This window comes from Poecilia reticulata, chromosome 1 (genome assembly GCF_904066995.2).
Source record: "Poecilia reticulata chromosome 1, P_reticulata-male-v2, whole genome shotgun sequence".
Lineage (NCBI taxonomy): Eukaryota > Metazoa > Chordata > Actinopteri > Cyprinodontiformes > Poeciliidae > Poecilia > Poecilia reticulata.
Window position 1 is genome coordinate 20539457 of NC_088830.1, and position 11941 is coordinate 20551397.

General features: G+C 42.2%; 1 protein-coding gene across 8 annotated transcripts in view; it reads right to left on the reverse strand.

The window, feature by feature from the left end:
- The window catches only part of rbm47 (RNA binding motif protein 47), a 43214-nt gene extending 33941 nt beyond the window's left edge, over positions 1–9273 (reverse strand). For 2 of the 8 annotated variants that reach the window (XM_008413280.3, XM_008413247.3), the window contains exons 1-2: positions 7992–8575; positions 7321–7498 (exon numbers count right to left, since the gene is read on the reverse strand). The gene's annotated coding sequence lies outside the window, so the exon portion shown is untranslated. Of the gene's footprint in view, positions 1–7320; positions 7499–7991; positions 8576–8928 lie in introns of those variants that run through there. The other 6 variants (XM_008413296.3, XM_081608426.1, XM_081608449.1 and 3 more) reach the window with 4 other exon arrangements.
- Between the last annotated feature and the right edge of the window lie 2668 nt (positions 9274–11941).

The window sequence follows — 11941 nt, forward strand, 5'->3', positions numbered from 1 at the left end:
AATGAGTCACAATATTTACTTTTCCTCAAACGCATTTTTTGTACAGTTCATGGAACGACTATTACATTATTTTGCAAACATGAGCAATAGGATTTCTATTTTTTTTTCCACAACACACCCTTGAATGCCTAATTTCCTAGGAAATTGCAAATAGACTCCCACATTCTCTTTTACTCTGACAAACAATTAATTTAACTCCTAACAGTTTATCGTACCACATTTGTGTTCCTTACATTACAGAATATTCTTCAATATTCATGCACTTGTGCTTTAATGTACAAGGGTTTCATCTTTTAGCAAACCGACGGTCTTTGCCGTCCCCTGCTACTTGGAAAGACAAAATGTTCCCCAACACCGCTCACCTAAAAGCCTCTCACACCCACATCCAGTAAGGTGAGAAGGGGAAAGCATAGCCGGCCGATAAGAGCTGAATGAAAAGCTGCTAGAATTCAGCGGCTGTGAACTCAGGCTAACGCCCCCAAACAGGGACGCACAAAGGCAGACCTGCTAAACGATGTCACGCAAACCTTACAGTCAGGTGTTTCAAGGCCCGAAATAAAATGAAATCATCCTGAGAAACCAAAGCCGTCGCCCTGCCTGCACACTGACGCCGCTAACCCAACAAAAGACAGGAGTGTGGGAACGGGTCAGAGGAGAAACATGGAAGAGACTGACGAGAGAGAAAACGACGAACCAGAGCGTCTGCGCGTAAGATGAGTGTGCTTTTGTGTGTGCAAGAGCGGCCTCCGTGCGACTACTCTGTATCAGTTTTGTGAACGGGTTCATAGTCTGATACACCATATGGGACATTCCATTCTGGCACAGCCCAGGGAGGCAACATGTGTGCTTGTGGGTGAAACCCTGTCATGAAAGGCAGAGTCGTACAGTGTGAAGTTTCTTTCCCTTGGAGCCGCTTGCTTTCGAGCACATAGACACACACACACGCACACACACACGCACACGCACACGCACACACACACACACACACACACACCCACACACACACACACACACACACACACACACCCACACACACACACACGCACACACACACATCCCATCCGTATTTACTACTCTTCCAAACCAGAATCAAATCACACACCTTGACACGGCCAGCTGTCTGGACAACTGGGCTATTGTGTGGAGCAACAGGTATGCATAGGAGAGTGTCTCTGAGAGCAGCCAGCAGAAATCTGAGGATGTGTGCACAGCGCTGGTCAGAGGTTTACATACAGGCGAGCTCAAAGTTATTCACACCCCGCCGAGGCGCTCATTAAAAATTATTAGCGCTGAACCAACAAGCTTCTCTCTTCTCTCAATAGATGATACAACAAAATAACATATTTTGGGGGAAAACAGTATTAATATGTTTTCTATATTTAAAAAAATAAATAAACAACACTTCTGAGTAATCAATGGAAAAATCTCCATTGACATCAAACACTTCTTATAAGCATTAATACTTTTGAGGGTTTATCTTTGGTGATGAGCTCCAAGTTGTAGAGGTGGGAAGACCTCCCTGCCATCACCCTAATCTTCCTCCATGGATTCCTCTTCAGATTCAGATCAGTACTTCTGACTAACTTCCTTCAAAACACTGACATGAGTTCCAGTACGAGGAAACGCATTGGTAAAATGGAAAGATTACTTTTTTCTCTTCTAGCTTATCAGGTTTTCTGTGGTCTTATTGTTTCTCTAGTATGAGAAGTATTTTCAGCTCCTTATTCTCCAGTATATCTCCTTTGCTTCCCTGTGCCACCTTCTCCCTGCGCCTCAGCCAGCTCCTGTGCCAACTACTCACACCTGCAATCCACCTGGAGCAAATTGTTTGCAAATTTGCTGCCTCCCAGTATTTAAGCTCCTCTATCTCAGTCACGACTCGCCAGTCTGTCTCATCACTTTGCTCGTCACTTTGTTTTTGTTTTCTCTGTTGTTTACCACCTGTTCCTCTATGATCCACTCAAGCCTCCTGTTTTGATTTTTTTTTTTTATTTATTGTTTGAGCTCCGTTGGATTGTTCACATTTGGAAGTTTTCTTCTTCATTTTTTCATATTAAATTTTCATATTAAAACTCCACATTACGTCTCCAGCCTGCTGCACTTTGGGGTCCACACCTAGACCACAGTCGTGACATGAATCTTGTCGACGGCTAAGTGCGCTAACAGGATAATAATCCCCCAGCAGAAACAAAACAGGATCTAGTCTGGACTCATGTTGGGAATTTGTTGACCGTTTTTGAAGACCAACCAGTTAAAATGAACTCTACCAATTCTGATAAGAACATCAGTGAAATGACCATCTAGAATTATGTCAGAAGTCTATCGATGGCTATAAGAAGTGTGTTTTTCCCCCTGTTTGCTATGGAACTGCTAACAGAGTATTAATCTGGGTGTAAGTATATTTGAGTTGTATGAATTATTTTAACCATGTCTGGAGTTCAGAAAAAGCAACATAAATGTAAACCTTTTCACGGCATTCTTTAAAAAAAATAATACCTGAAGTCGTTCGTTGAAAATTAAAAGCCATAAAATTAGCATATCAATGCCAACATTGAGTGTCTTTAACCTGCCATAGAAAGATCTATGAAGTTTTTAATGGGTAAACGTCAATGTCCTTGGGCAAAAATAGATTTTGTATCGCCTGACTTACTTTAGAGTTAATTTTAAAAAAAGGAAATAATTGGAGATATTAGCAACAGCTGCCACAGAGCAGCGTCGGCCTATATGCATGGGTACGTAAAGAAGGTCCTGTTTTCTGGTTCGCTCATTTTCTCCTGCAGAGGTGACTTACAGTGAAATGAAGCATAATAAGAGCATTAGGGCTTGAGCAGGCTGGAGGAGCGAGGAGGGAGGAAAGAAGGGGTGTAGGACGAGAGGAGAGGATAGAGAGTTCACTGGTGTCACCGCACCGGGGGGCGCCGGGGTTACGCAGGGGTTGAAGGTTGAACAGCGGAAAGGGGACTGAGGAAAAACAGGGGACGGGGAGTGTTGATCCAGCCTTGGCAGAGAGTGGATGTCACCTGTTTACACACTCAATCGGGCCGCCACATTCACAGACGGACATTAAGTTACACAATGTCTCATCTTAGTGGAGCGGCAGAGAGTTGAAACTGGTTTTAGTAAAGTGTTGATTGCTTTCAAGTCGACTAGATTTCTACTCTCCGTTCCCTCCAGACGAATAAACGATATATCATCATATCAACGTAACATCATGAGGAACCTTTTTAGGAAAACCTCCTTCATAAAAACGGTGTATGCCAGCAGAAATGCAAACATAGCAAAGTACAAATCTGAACACAAATCAAAAATGGAAACCAATGCCTCATTTAAATAAGTTTTTTTTATCATTATTATTATTATTATTATTATTATTATTATTATTATTATTATTATTAGTCTTAATGAGTACTGCGAATCTGTAACCCATGACTGGTGTTTGCAGTGTAAACTTCAACAGGATGTTTGCTGTATCAAGATGACAGATCCAGTTTCTGGGTACATTTGAAATGATGTTTTGCAAAGAATTTTAAGTGAGCAGACGGACGAGGAAGGGTGTCAACAGAGCATTTGACATGCGAGACCGCTATTTATTGTTCTTACTAAAATTATTGATTCACAAATAATTAAAAACAAATTTTCTCTTCAGTTTGTTTTTCTTAAAACTATACAGTTTGGTATAAAATTATTTTGTTATCTGTAAAAATGAACTTTATACTAAGGAACCACATAATCGTGTCCTGCTGAACAAAACGTAGGAATAATAACACACTCTTCTTCAAGGTCAGTAGGAAGGGAACAAATACAGCTCTGGAAAAATGTTAAAAATAAAATAACACTTAAAATTATCAGTTTCTCTGATTTTACTTTTCATAGGTATACGTTTGAGTAAAATGAACATAATTTTTTTTTTTATTATATAAACTACAGACATATTTAGCATTTATTTGCAGAAAATGAGAAATGGTCAAACAAAAAATATGCAGCACTTTCAGACTTCAAATGACCCAAAGAAAACAAGTTCATATTCATTTAGAAACAACAATACTAATGTTTCAGAAATTAATATTTGGTGGAGTAACCATGAGGTTTTCAATGGGATTCAGTGAAGAGGTCTCTTACATTTTTCCAGAGCTGTATATGTATTTACCTCTTTAAAATAATATTTTTTTAATTTGTCCTAATACTTGTTTTGTCTTTTATTTCTTCAAAAGGAAGCTTTAAATTCCTCATAGTCTCATATATTTCCTGTTGCAAATGTGCACACTTTAAATATTATGCCTTTTCGTAACACATCACGCAACAGTAATTTTGACCTGTTTTACTTCCTTTTCGTCTTGCTGCCACTCTGTGTTTGGCCCGGTCAGATGGGAGCTAAAGAGGAAGGTGGGAGGGGTAGACGGAGGGGAAGAATGTGGCCATTGTGCTCTTCAGGTATGTGTGTGTTTGTGACAAACAGAAAGAATCGGAGAGAAGGAGAGAGAAAGAGAGGGAGAGGAGATGAGATCTGGTTACAGGTGTTTCATAAACAGCACAATAGTGCTAACAGGTCCCCTTCTCCGCCTGAGCTGCATGAGTTTCTGTGCACGGCGCAGCTCTGGATTTCTGGCCCCGAGTTTCTGGATTTGGCTTTGTCGCATGCGCAGCGCACTAAATCTGTGCTTCCTCATATTCAGCTTGAGATGATCATGTGGCATGATTGTATACTACGTGTCTGTTCGCCTCTAATTCATGCCGTCTAAGCTGTTTCTCTTCCTTATGTTTGAGGTTTGCTAAACAATATTCTAAGTCGCGCTTCAAAAAAAACAAAAGAAATGTCACATTTTCTTCCTGTTTGAATCTGCTTCAGTCACTGGTCTCGTCTTCCTGACAGTTTTTCAACCAATAACGGCCCAAACACGATTTACCAGTAAAGTCATACTGGGACAAAACAGCTCAAATATAGATTCAATCTTTAATGACTTTTTTCTCTTTTTTTTTTTTTAAGTTTTTTGAAAACATCTATACTTGCACAATTCGCCGTGGCTTTATTGACAAGGTGACATGAAGACAGAATCGTTTGACAAAAAAAAGTGTCACAAGTCTGCCGTTTTCCATGTTTCTATTTTTAGTTTTGATCTGGCATGAGGTAGTGCAAAGAAACCACGTGTCACCACCTCATCAGGTCTGACCAGACACACACCTTTCAGAAACCAGTGAAAACATTTACAGTAAATACTCCTCAGCCTCGTTCAGGCTTTGGAGAACGAAAGAATGTCAGCCCTTCAAAACAGTAGAATAGTTGTACTTTCTAAAGTGTGTCATAATGTGGGTGAGGTAATGTCACAATGTATTTCGTGAAAACCTCTGAGGCTCTTGAGGAGCTGCGGAGACAGCTTTTGAAATAGAAAAATACATTTCAAATGAGCTGCCTCATAAAACAGCAAAGACATGTAACACACAAACTCAGTAAAACAAAAAAAAAGAAGAAGAAGAACTGGTTCAAAGTTATTGTTTAAAAACTGATACATGAATCATCATCTTTGAAAGTCGTCGTAAAGAAAACGATCTCAGTTTATAAGCATCGATTGAGTCATTCTTGAATGTGAATCAAACGTACCTGCACCTACATGTAGAATATTTTATGATAAGGTTGTCCGAGTTCAGTCCAGGTAGGGAGGCGTCTACACAAAAACTACAGGATGGTATCTCAGGAGGACACCTAATTTACACTCTCAGGTTTTATTCTCTGTGAGCCAAGGTCGACTGTCTCTATTATGTTCCACGAACTTCGTCCTACAAACTCATGTAAGGCAAGGACTTTAGCAGCCATTGTGTTTTACATATATGAGTCCTCCCTGTCCTCACGTTATGGAATGTTATGAAAGCTGATAATGAAGTATGTCTGTGCTTAACCAGTATCTCCCTGTTTGTTTGTTTGTTTGTTTTTTTCAGAAATGGCTATTAATAGAAATATTACTGCCTCTAACTTAGTTACTCGTTTTGCCTCATCATCTATGGAAAGCACCTTTCTGTGTTTAGCTCCATGTTAGACGCATCACTGACGTCGTTATCACTGCCATCATCTTTGTGAACGCTCTTTGATTTTATTTTACATGGAGGGAAATCCACTCGGTGCTTCTGTGTTCAGAAATGTCTCTTTCCCAGACAGAGACATCTGTGTAGTAGTTATTTCCCTTATCTGGGTTCGTCTCTTTGTATTTCTTTCCCATAGAAAGAACGCATGGCCCAGTGCTTCAGTATTTAGCTGGGACCCATTTCTGGATAGAGCTGGTGGTGGAACTAAAACTGCTATTACTTTTACATTATCTCTTAGTTTTTCTTAGCTATAACTCTGGTTCAGTCTTTTTGTTTTTAACTATGTCTCTCATAAACAGAGCCACTGACAGACAGAACCATAAATTGGACTGTGTGGAGCTACATCTGAATCTGAATACATTTCTGGATTGTTTTGCGAATTACTGATCTGAATTAAATCAGTCCAGTATTGTGCAAATAATTTTAAAGAACTTGTCATGTATTACTTTGAGTTTCACTACCAGTTTTTTGTGTGTGTGTGTGTGTGTGTGTTTCAGTCTCAGTTTTGCTTTGTGTCTTACAAGTTGTGTAATCTTCAGTTGGATTAAAAGCCGCATCAGAGTTTAAATTACATGGTTAAAACAGACCACGGTGTTAAAGATATTATTTAAGAAGCCGGCAGATTTTGTCAAAGGTACATCTCCTTCAAATCTAAATTCAAAGTGCACATCATCGTATGGAGGAGCACAGGACATCTGTTCTTGAAAATATCAGCTGGATATGAGCCGTCCTAAACAGACACACTGCAGGCTCAGTGTATGCGCACGCACGCACACACACACACACACACACGCAACTAAATCTCGTTTGTACAACAACAGGACACCCAAGGCTGACTGGCGCCCTGCTCGACCAGTTTTTCAAACACACACACACACACAGCCCCGCACACACACACACACACACACACATAAAATGGCAAGACAAGACATTAGTTAAAAGCACACAACCATACACACACTCACACACACACACAAATAAACATCCAGACCTCGTCCCGTAACCTTGCCGTGAAGGTTACAGCAGTCAGCTGGGTCAGTGTGATCACTTGACCAGCTGAAAAAATGTCCTTCCAGATACCCACTGTGTGTGTGTTAGTGTGTGTATAGTACGAGCCATCCAGGTGAGAAAACACACAATGTCCTCACAGTGTATCTGTTAGGGATCAAGAGTGAAAAACGAAGGAGAAGAAGAAGCAGAAGCAGAAGAAGTGCAGAGAACTCGTGTGATGAGTTTCCAGCCAACCTGTGGGATGATGGGACGTGTAGTCGCTGCGTCGCCGTCGGTTCTTCGTCCACCACGCAAAAAGCAACGATCCAACTCGTCACTTTCTCATCTTCTCTTTCTTTCTCTTCGCCTCCTCCTCTGCGCTGTCCGTCAGGTTCGCCGCTCGCCTCGTGCTGGTTGTCAAGCGGACTCCTGTCTTCAGTGACGGGGCCCCCACAAAAAGCACAGTGAGAACAAATCTCAGGCGACTAACTCCAAACACTCACACAGCCAGAGAGGACAAGTCAGAGTTTCTCTTCTCCTTTTGGTGTTTTTTCAGATCCTGACTCAGATCCTCTCTGTTTGTCCTCTCCTCTCTGCTCCAGTCACGACAACACGTGTAGACGCAACAGCAGGAGACAGGAGAACAGAGGGGGGAGCTCGCAAGGTCTTAAAGTGGAGGAGAGAGCAGGAGGTGACGGTGAAGAAAGAGAGAACAGACGGAGGGAGGGAGGGATGGATGGAGGGAGGAAGGGCAGTGGTAATTAGTGAGTCTGTACCTGACTCTCACTGACATAAGCCCTGCATTCCTCAGAGCTTGGAAGGGGGGAAAGACCAAAGGGAGGTAGAAGAAATGAAAAAGTTCAGAGCACACACGCATACACACACGCATACACACACGCAGACACACTAATCATCCCGGTGAATACCTTCTTGATCCTATGAGACACCACAGTCTATCTTCCTTCACAGCAAACCATGACCGACGCAGCGCTCCAGTCAGGGCTGCATGACGCTCAACTCAAGCCTTGATGCTTCTGGATCCAAAACTCTTTGAGGTGTTCAGTTCTCCCTTTCCGCTGCTTTCGTTTCACTAGAAATCTTCCTGCCTTGTGCCTCTGCTGCTGTGTGTAAAGTGTACACACTACCTGCCCCTGAAACTCACCAAACCAGAATCAGAACTGCCCAAACTCCCGGCACACCTCCTCCCTTGTGTCATTCCGGAGGGGAAATGCTATCCTCTTGTGCCCCTGTTCAACCTGCCTGAATGTGTGTGTGTGTGTGTGCGCGCGCGTGTGCGTGTCCTAACAGCCTGAGCAGCATTCCTCCAGAAGGGGTTTCCTTCACACCTCATCCCAAACCTTTACCCACATGATTGCTCTCATCCGCCACCTGCTTATTACCACTGATCACCCTCTGCCGCCTCGTAAGGTCATGATGACTCGCCGTCTTTGGGGCGACTGTCTTCGCTCTTTGACGTCAGCAAAGTGGATCCCACCATAATGACAACTTTATGTAATAACAGCTCCTCTCAGACACCCAATCCCGTTCCTTGTGTTTTACTGTCAGCGTGAAGATGACTTGCAGGGAAACTTGAAGCTCAATGTGTCTAACACCAACACACTCCAGCCTTTGGAGAGTTCTGCTGCTTCCTTCACAGCTGAACTGAAAGTAAAACAGTGACACAGCTCGGAGCTTCTTGTTGTCCTCGCTCACACTGCAGCCTCTTTTTACTCCCTTTCTTTTCCCCGAAGGTACTTGTTTGATCATGTATCTCTGTTTCAACACACTCCTGAAAAGAGCAGCCTTCATCTCTCGTTCAACATTGTGTAACAGTGCGTCTCCCCAATGTGTGCGTCTGCCTACCTGGATTACTTAAGAGAGCCGGGGCGAGGGTGGGACCAGGTGCTTCCTTCTTCCTGATCTCAGGTGCTCAGGTGACTTTTTGACGCCTTCGTGACAGCCTGTTGTCATGGAGACCGCGGAGGCAGCAAAGACGATGTGCTGAACGGTTACAGCCGCGGCGAGAACAGCCAGCCAGACACCAGAGTGAGGACAGAAGAGAGAAGTGAGGAAGCTGGATCCCTGTTTAGAGTAACAACACACACACACACACACGCAGACACACACTCACACACGCAGACATGCATGCATACATTCAGATAAAGTCCCCCGCCCGTGCACACACAGACACACACACACACACACATATGCACTTACTCACACAGTAGGGAACTTGTAAGTGTGTGTGTGTGCATAGGAAACTGAGATTGAGTCAGAAGTGCTCACACAGAGAAATATCGTTTCAACACAGCGCCTGAACTCTGGTAGGGAGGAGGCTGGGCCGTTGGATTAGTTGCTCAATGCGTTGACTTTAATGCTTACTTAACAGATCTTACAAGCCCTAAATGAAAAGACAGATAAAGGAAAAATGCACACACAACATTAAGCATGCAACACTGCAGGTACAAGGCCTTGCAAAAGTATTTTAAGCCCTGAAACTTTTTCACAATCACATAACAATCCCCAGTCACCGTACACTTCACAGAAATGTTTTGTGACAGGCGGCGTAAAGTAGAGCGTACGTGTGAAGTGAAAGGAAAAACTGTGGTGTTCATTTACGGTCACTGTAGCTCAATTTAATGTACATTTTAATGGACTGTTTCTGTGAATAGATCAACACAATCCCACGGCATGATGCTGCCCCCACTGTGTTTTACTGTGGGTGAGTTTAAGGTGCTGTGCTACACTTTTACATACTTTAGCGAAGCTCTGTGTGGATTTAGAGGAGAGGTTTGTTCCAGGTTTATTTTGCGTACAAACTATAAAACTGAATTTGATGGAGATCATCTTTGAAGATCAGTTCTCAGCCTTGCCACAGATTCTTAATCAGGTTTAATTCTGGACTTTGACTGGACCGTTCTGACACATGAACATCCTCTGATCTAGACCGTTCCATTTTTGCTGAGTATTTGGGGCCACTGCCCTGAAGGTGAACCTCCACCCCACTTTCGCTTATTCACCAGCCTGTAAACGTTTTCAATTTCGATCGTTTTCCGAACAGCGTCCCCACAGCATGATGCTGCCGCCACCATGAGGATGGTGTGTTCATAGTTTTGTCCAGTGTTAGTTTAGGATTTTGCATGCAAGTCTGAAGGTTTTGTTTAAGTCCGAGTATCTTCTTCCACTGTCGTCATGTTTGCTGTGTCCCCTTCATGGGCGTGACAAACTGCAAAAGCAAATACCAGTGGCTTTCCTTCAACAAATCTATTTCACAAAACACTTGACGGTGTGATTAAGATGTCATTTTTCCTCTCCATCTGTTTTGTGAAAACACCAAAGAGGAGATTGGGAAAAGGTAAAAGCCAGCCTGCCTCTATTATGCCCTAAGAGAGTCATCATGTAGTAATGACGTATGGTTTGTTCAACCCATAGACATGAATACGGTTCAACCAACAGGACCAGCAAACAAGACATCATGTGTGACATGGTAACAGGTGTTACGCGCATACGGAAACAGTATCTGAAGGGGAAACGCGAATCGACGCAACACCTGTTACCTGTTACCTCAATAAGACCTTAAAGCAGATTATATGCACAGGACTGTGCTGTTCAACATCAGCAATTTTAGAAGCTGCGAGTTTATTATTATTTATATATATATATATATATATATATATATATATATATATATATATATATATATATATATATATATAAAACTCAAAGCTTTGTGGGATAGATATCACTAACCTGGCAATTTTTTTATTTTTTTTACGCAATTCCACTTGATGCTAATCTCGCTTCACAGCTCAGTCTGGGCTTCCTCCCATTCCTCCAACTCAACCGGTGTTCAAACAGCGGGCAGATAAGTTGTGAACGATGATGTCAATTTTCTGCGCTGATTTATAATTGTAGTCTGCTTGTAGTTTTAGCAAAGACAGCGATGGACGAGAACGAAGCCGTTCAGTCCGTGTTGGTCGCGCTTCCAAATATTGAATTAGCATTAACAGCCGCCTTAATGGGGTCGGCTCTTCTCTCTAGTGGAGAATGTTTTTTTGTTTGTTTGTTTTTTTTTACAGCACAGGCGATTTCCGGTCAGTATCATAGCGTTGACCTTTCACATTCCATACGTCACGGCCAAACATTAGCAATTGTGTAAAATTTAAAACTTAAACTAAGTCCAAACCTACAACTACCAGAAGTATTGAACAAGGGACTGGTTATTACCTCTACCCCAGTCCTCTTAAGATTTTATATGGACGCAGGGAGCTTGGAGGATTTCATCTTTATAGATTAGCAGAAAGGCTTTACGGAAAAGGCTTTTGGCAACATAAAATTACAAAGTCAATTTATCAAAGCTACTGGAGATGGACATGTCTAAGTTGGTGAACCAGATAAACAGATTACAATCAGAAGACTGGCCTCTGATTTGGGCCAGGAACACAAAATCTCTCCACTGTGTTCCCTTTGTTCAGATTTTTCAGAGAAATATGCGTGCAACCAGTTAATTATGTATTTGTACCAAGTTTTAAATTGGTATGGCAAAGTGTTCAAGAAGGCCTTTCAAAATGGTGTGTGGTGAGTCTGGTTTTAATACCGGTTATCACACCATGTTCACGACTTTTGAACGACGTTCTTGTGTCCAATTAGGCAATTAGTCAACAAGACCCTCTGCACCTGCTTCTGTGATTGGGTCCAAACAAAACCAGGGTTCATTTTAAAGTTTCCTTTTAATAAAAGCTCTTGAGCCGTACATAATACTATACAACCATATCACCTCTGCATTCGCTCTTTTCTCACAAGGAGTAAACAAAGTAAACTTCCCTCACAATAGGCAGCTCAAACTCTGCCCTCTTTGCTGCACAATAGAGCGATG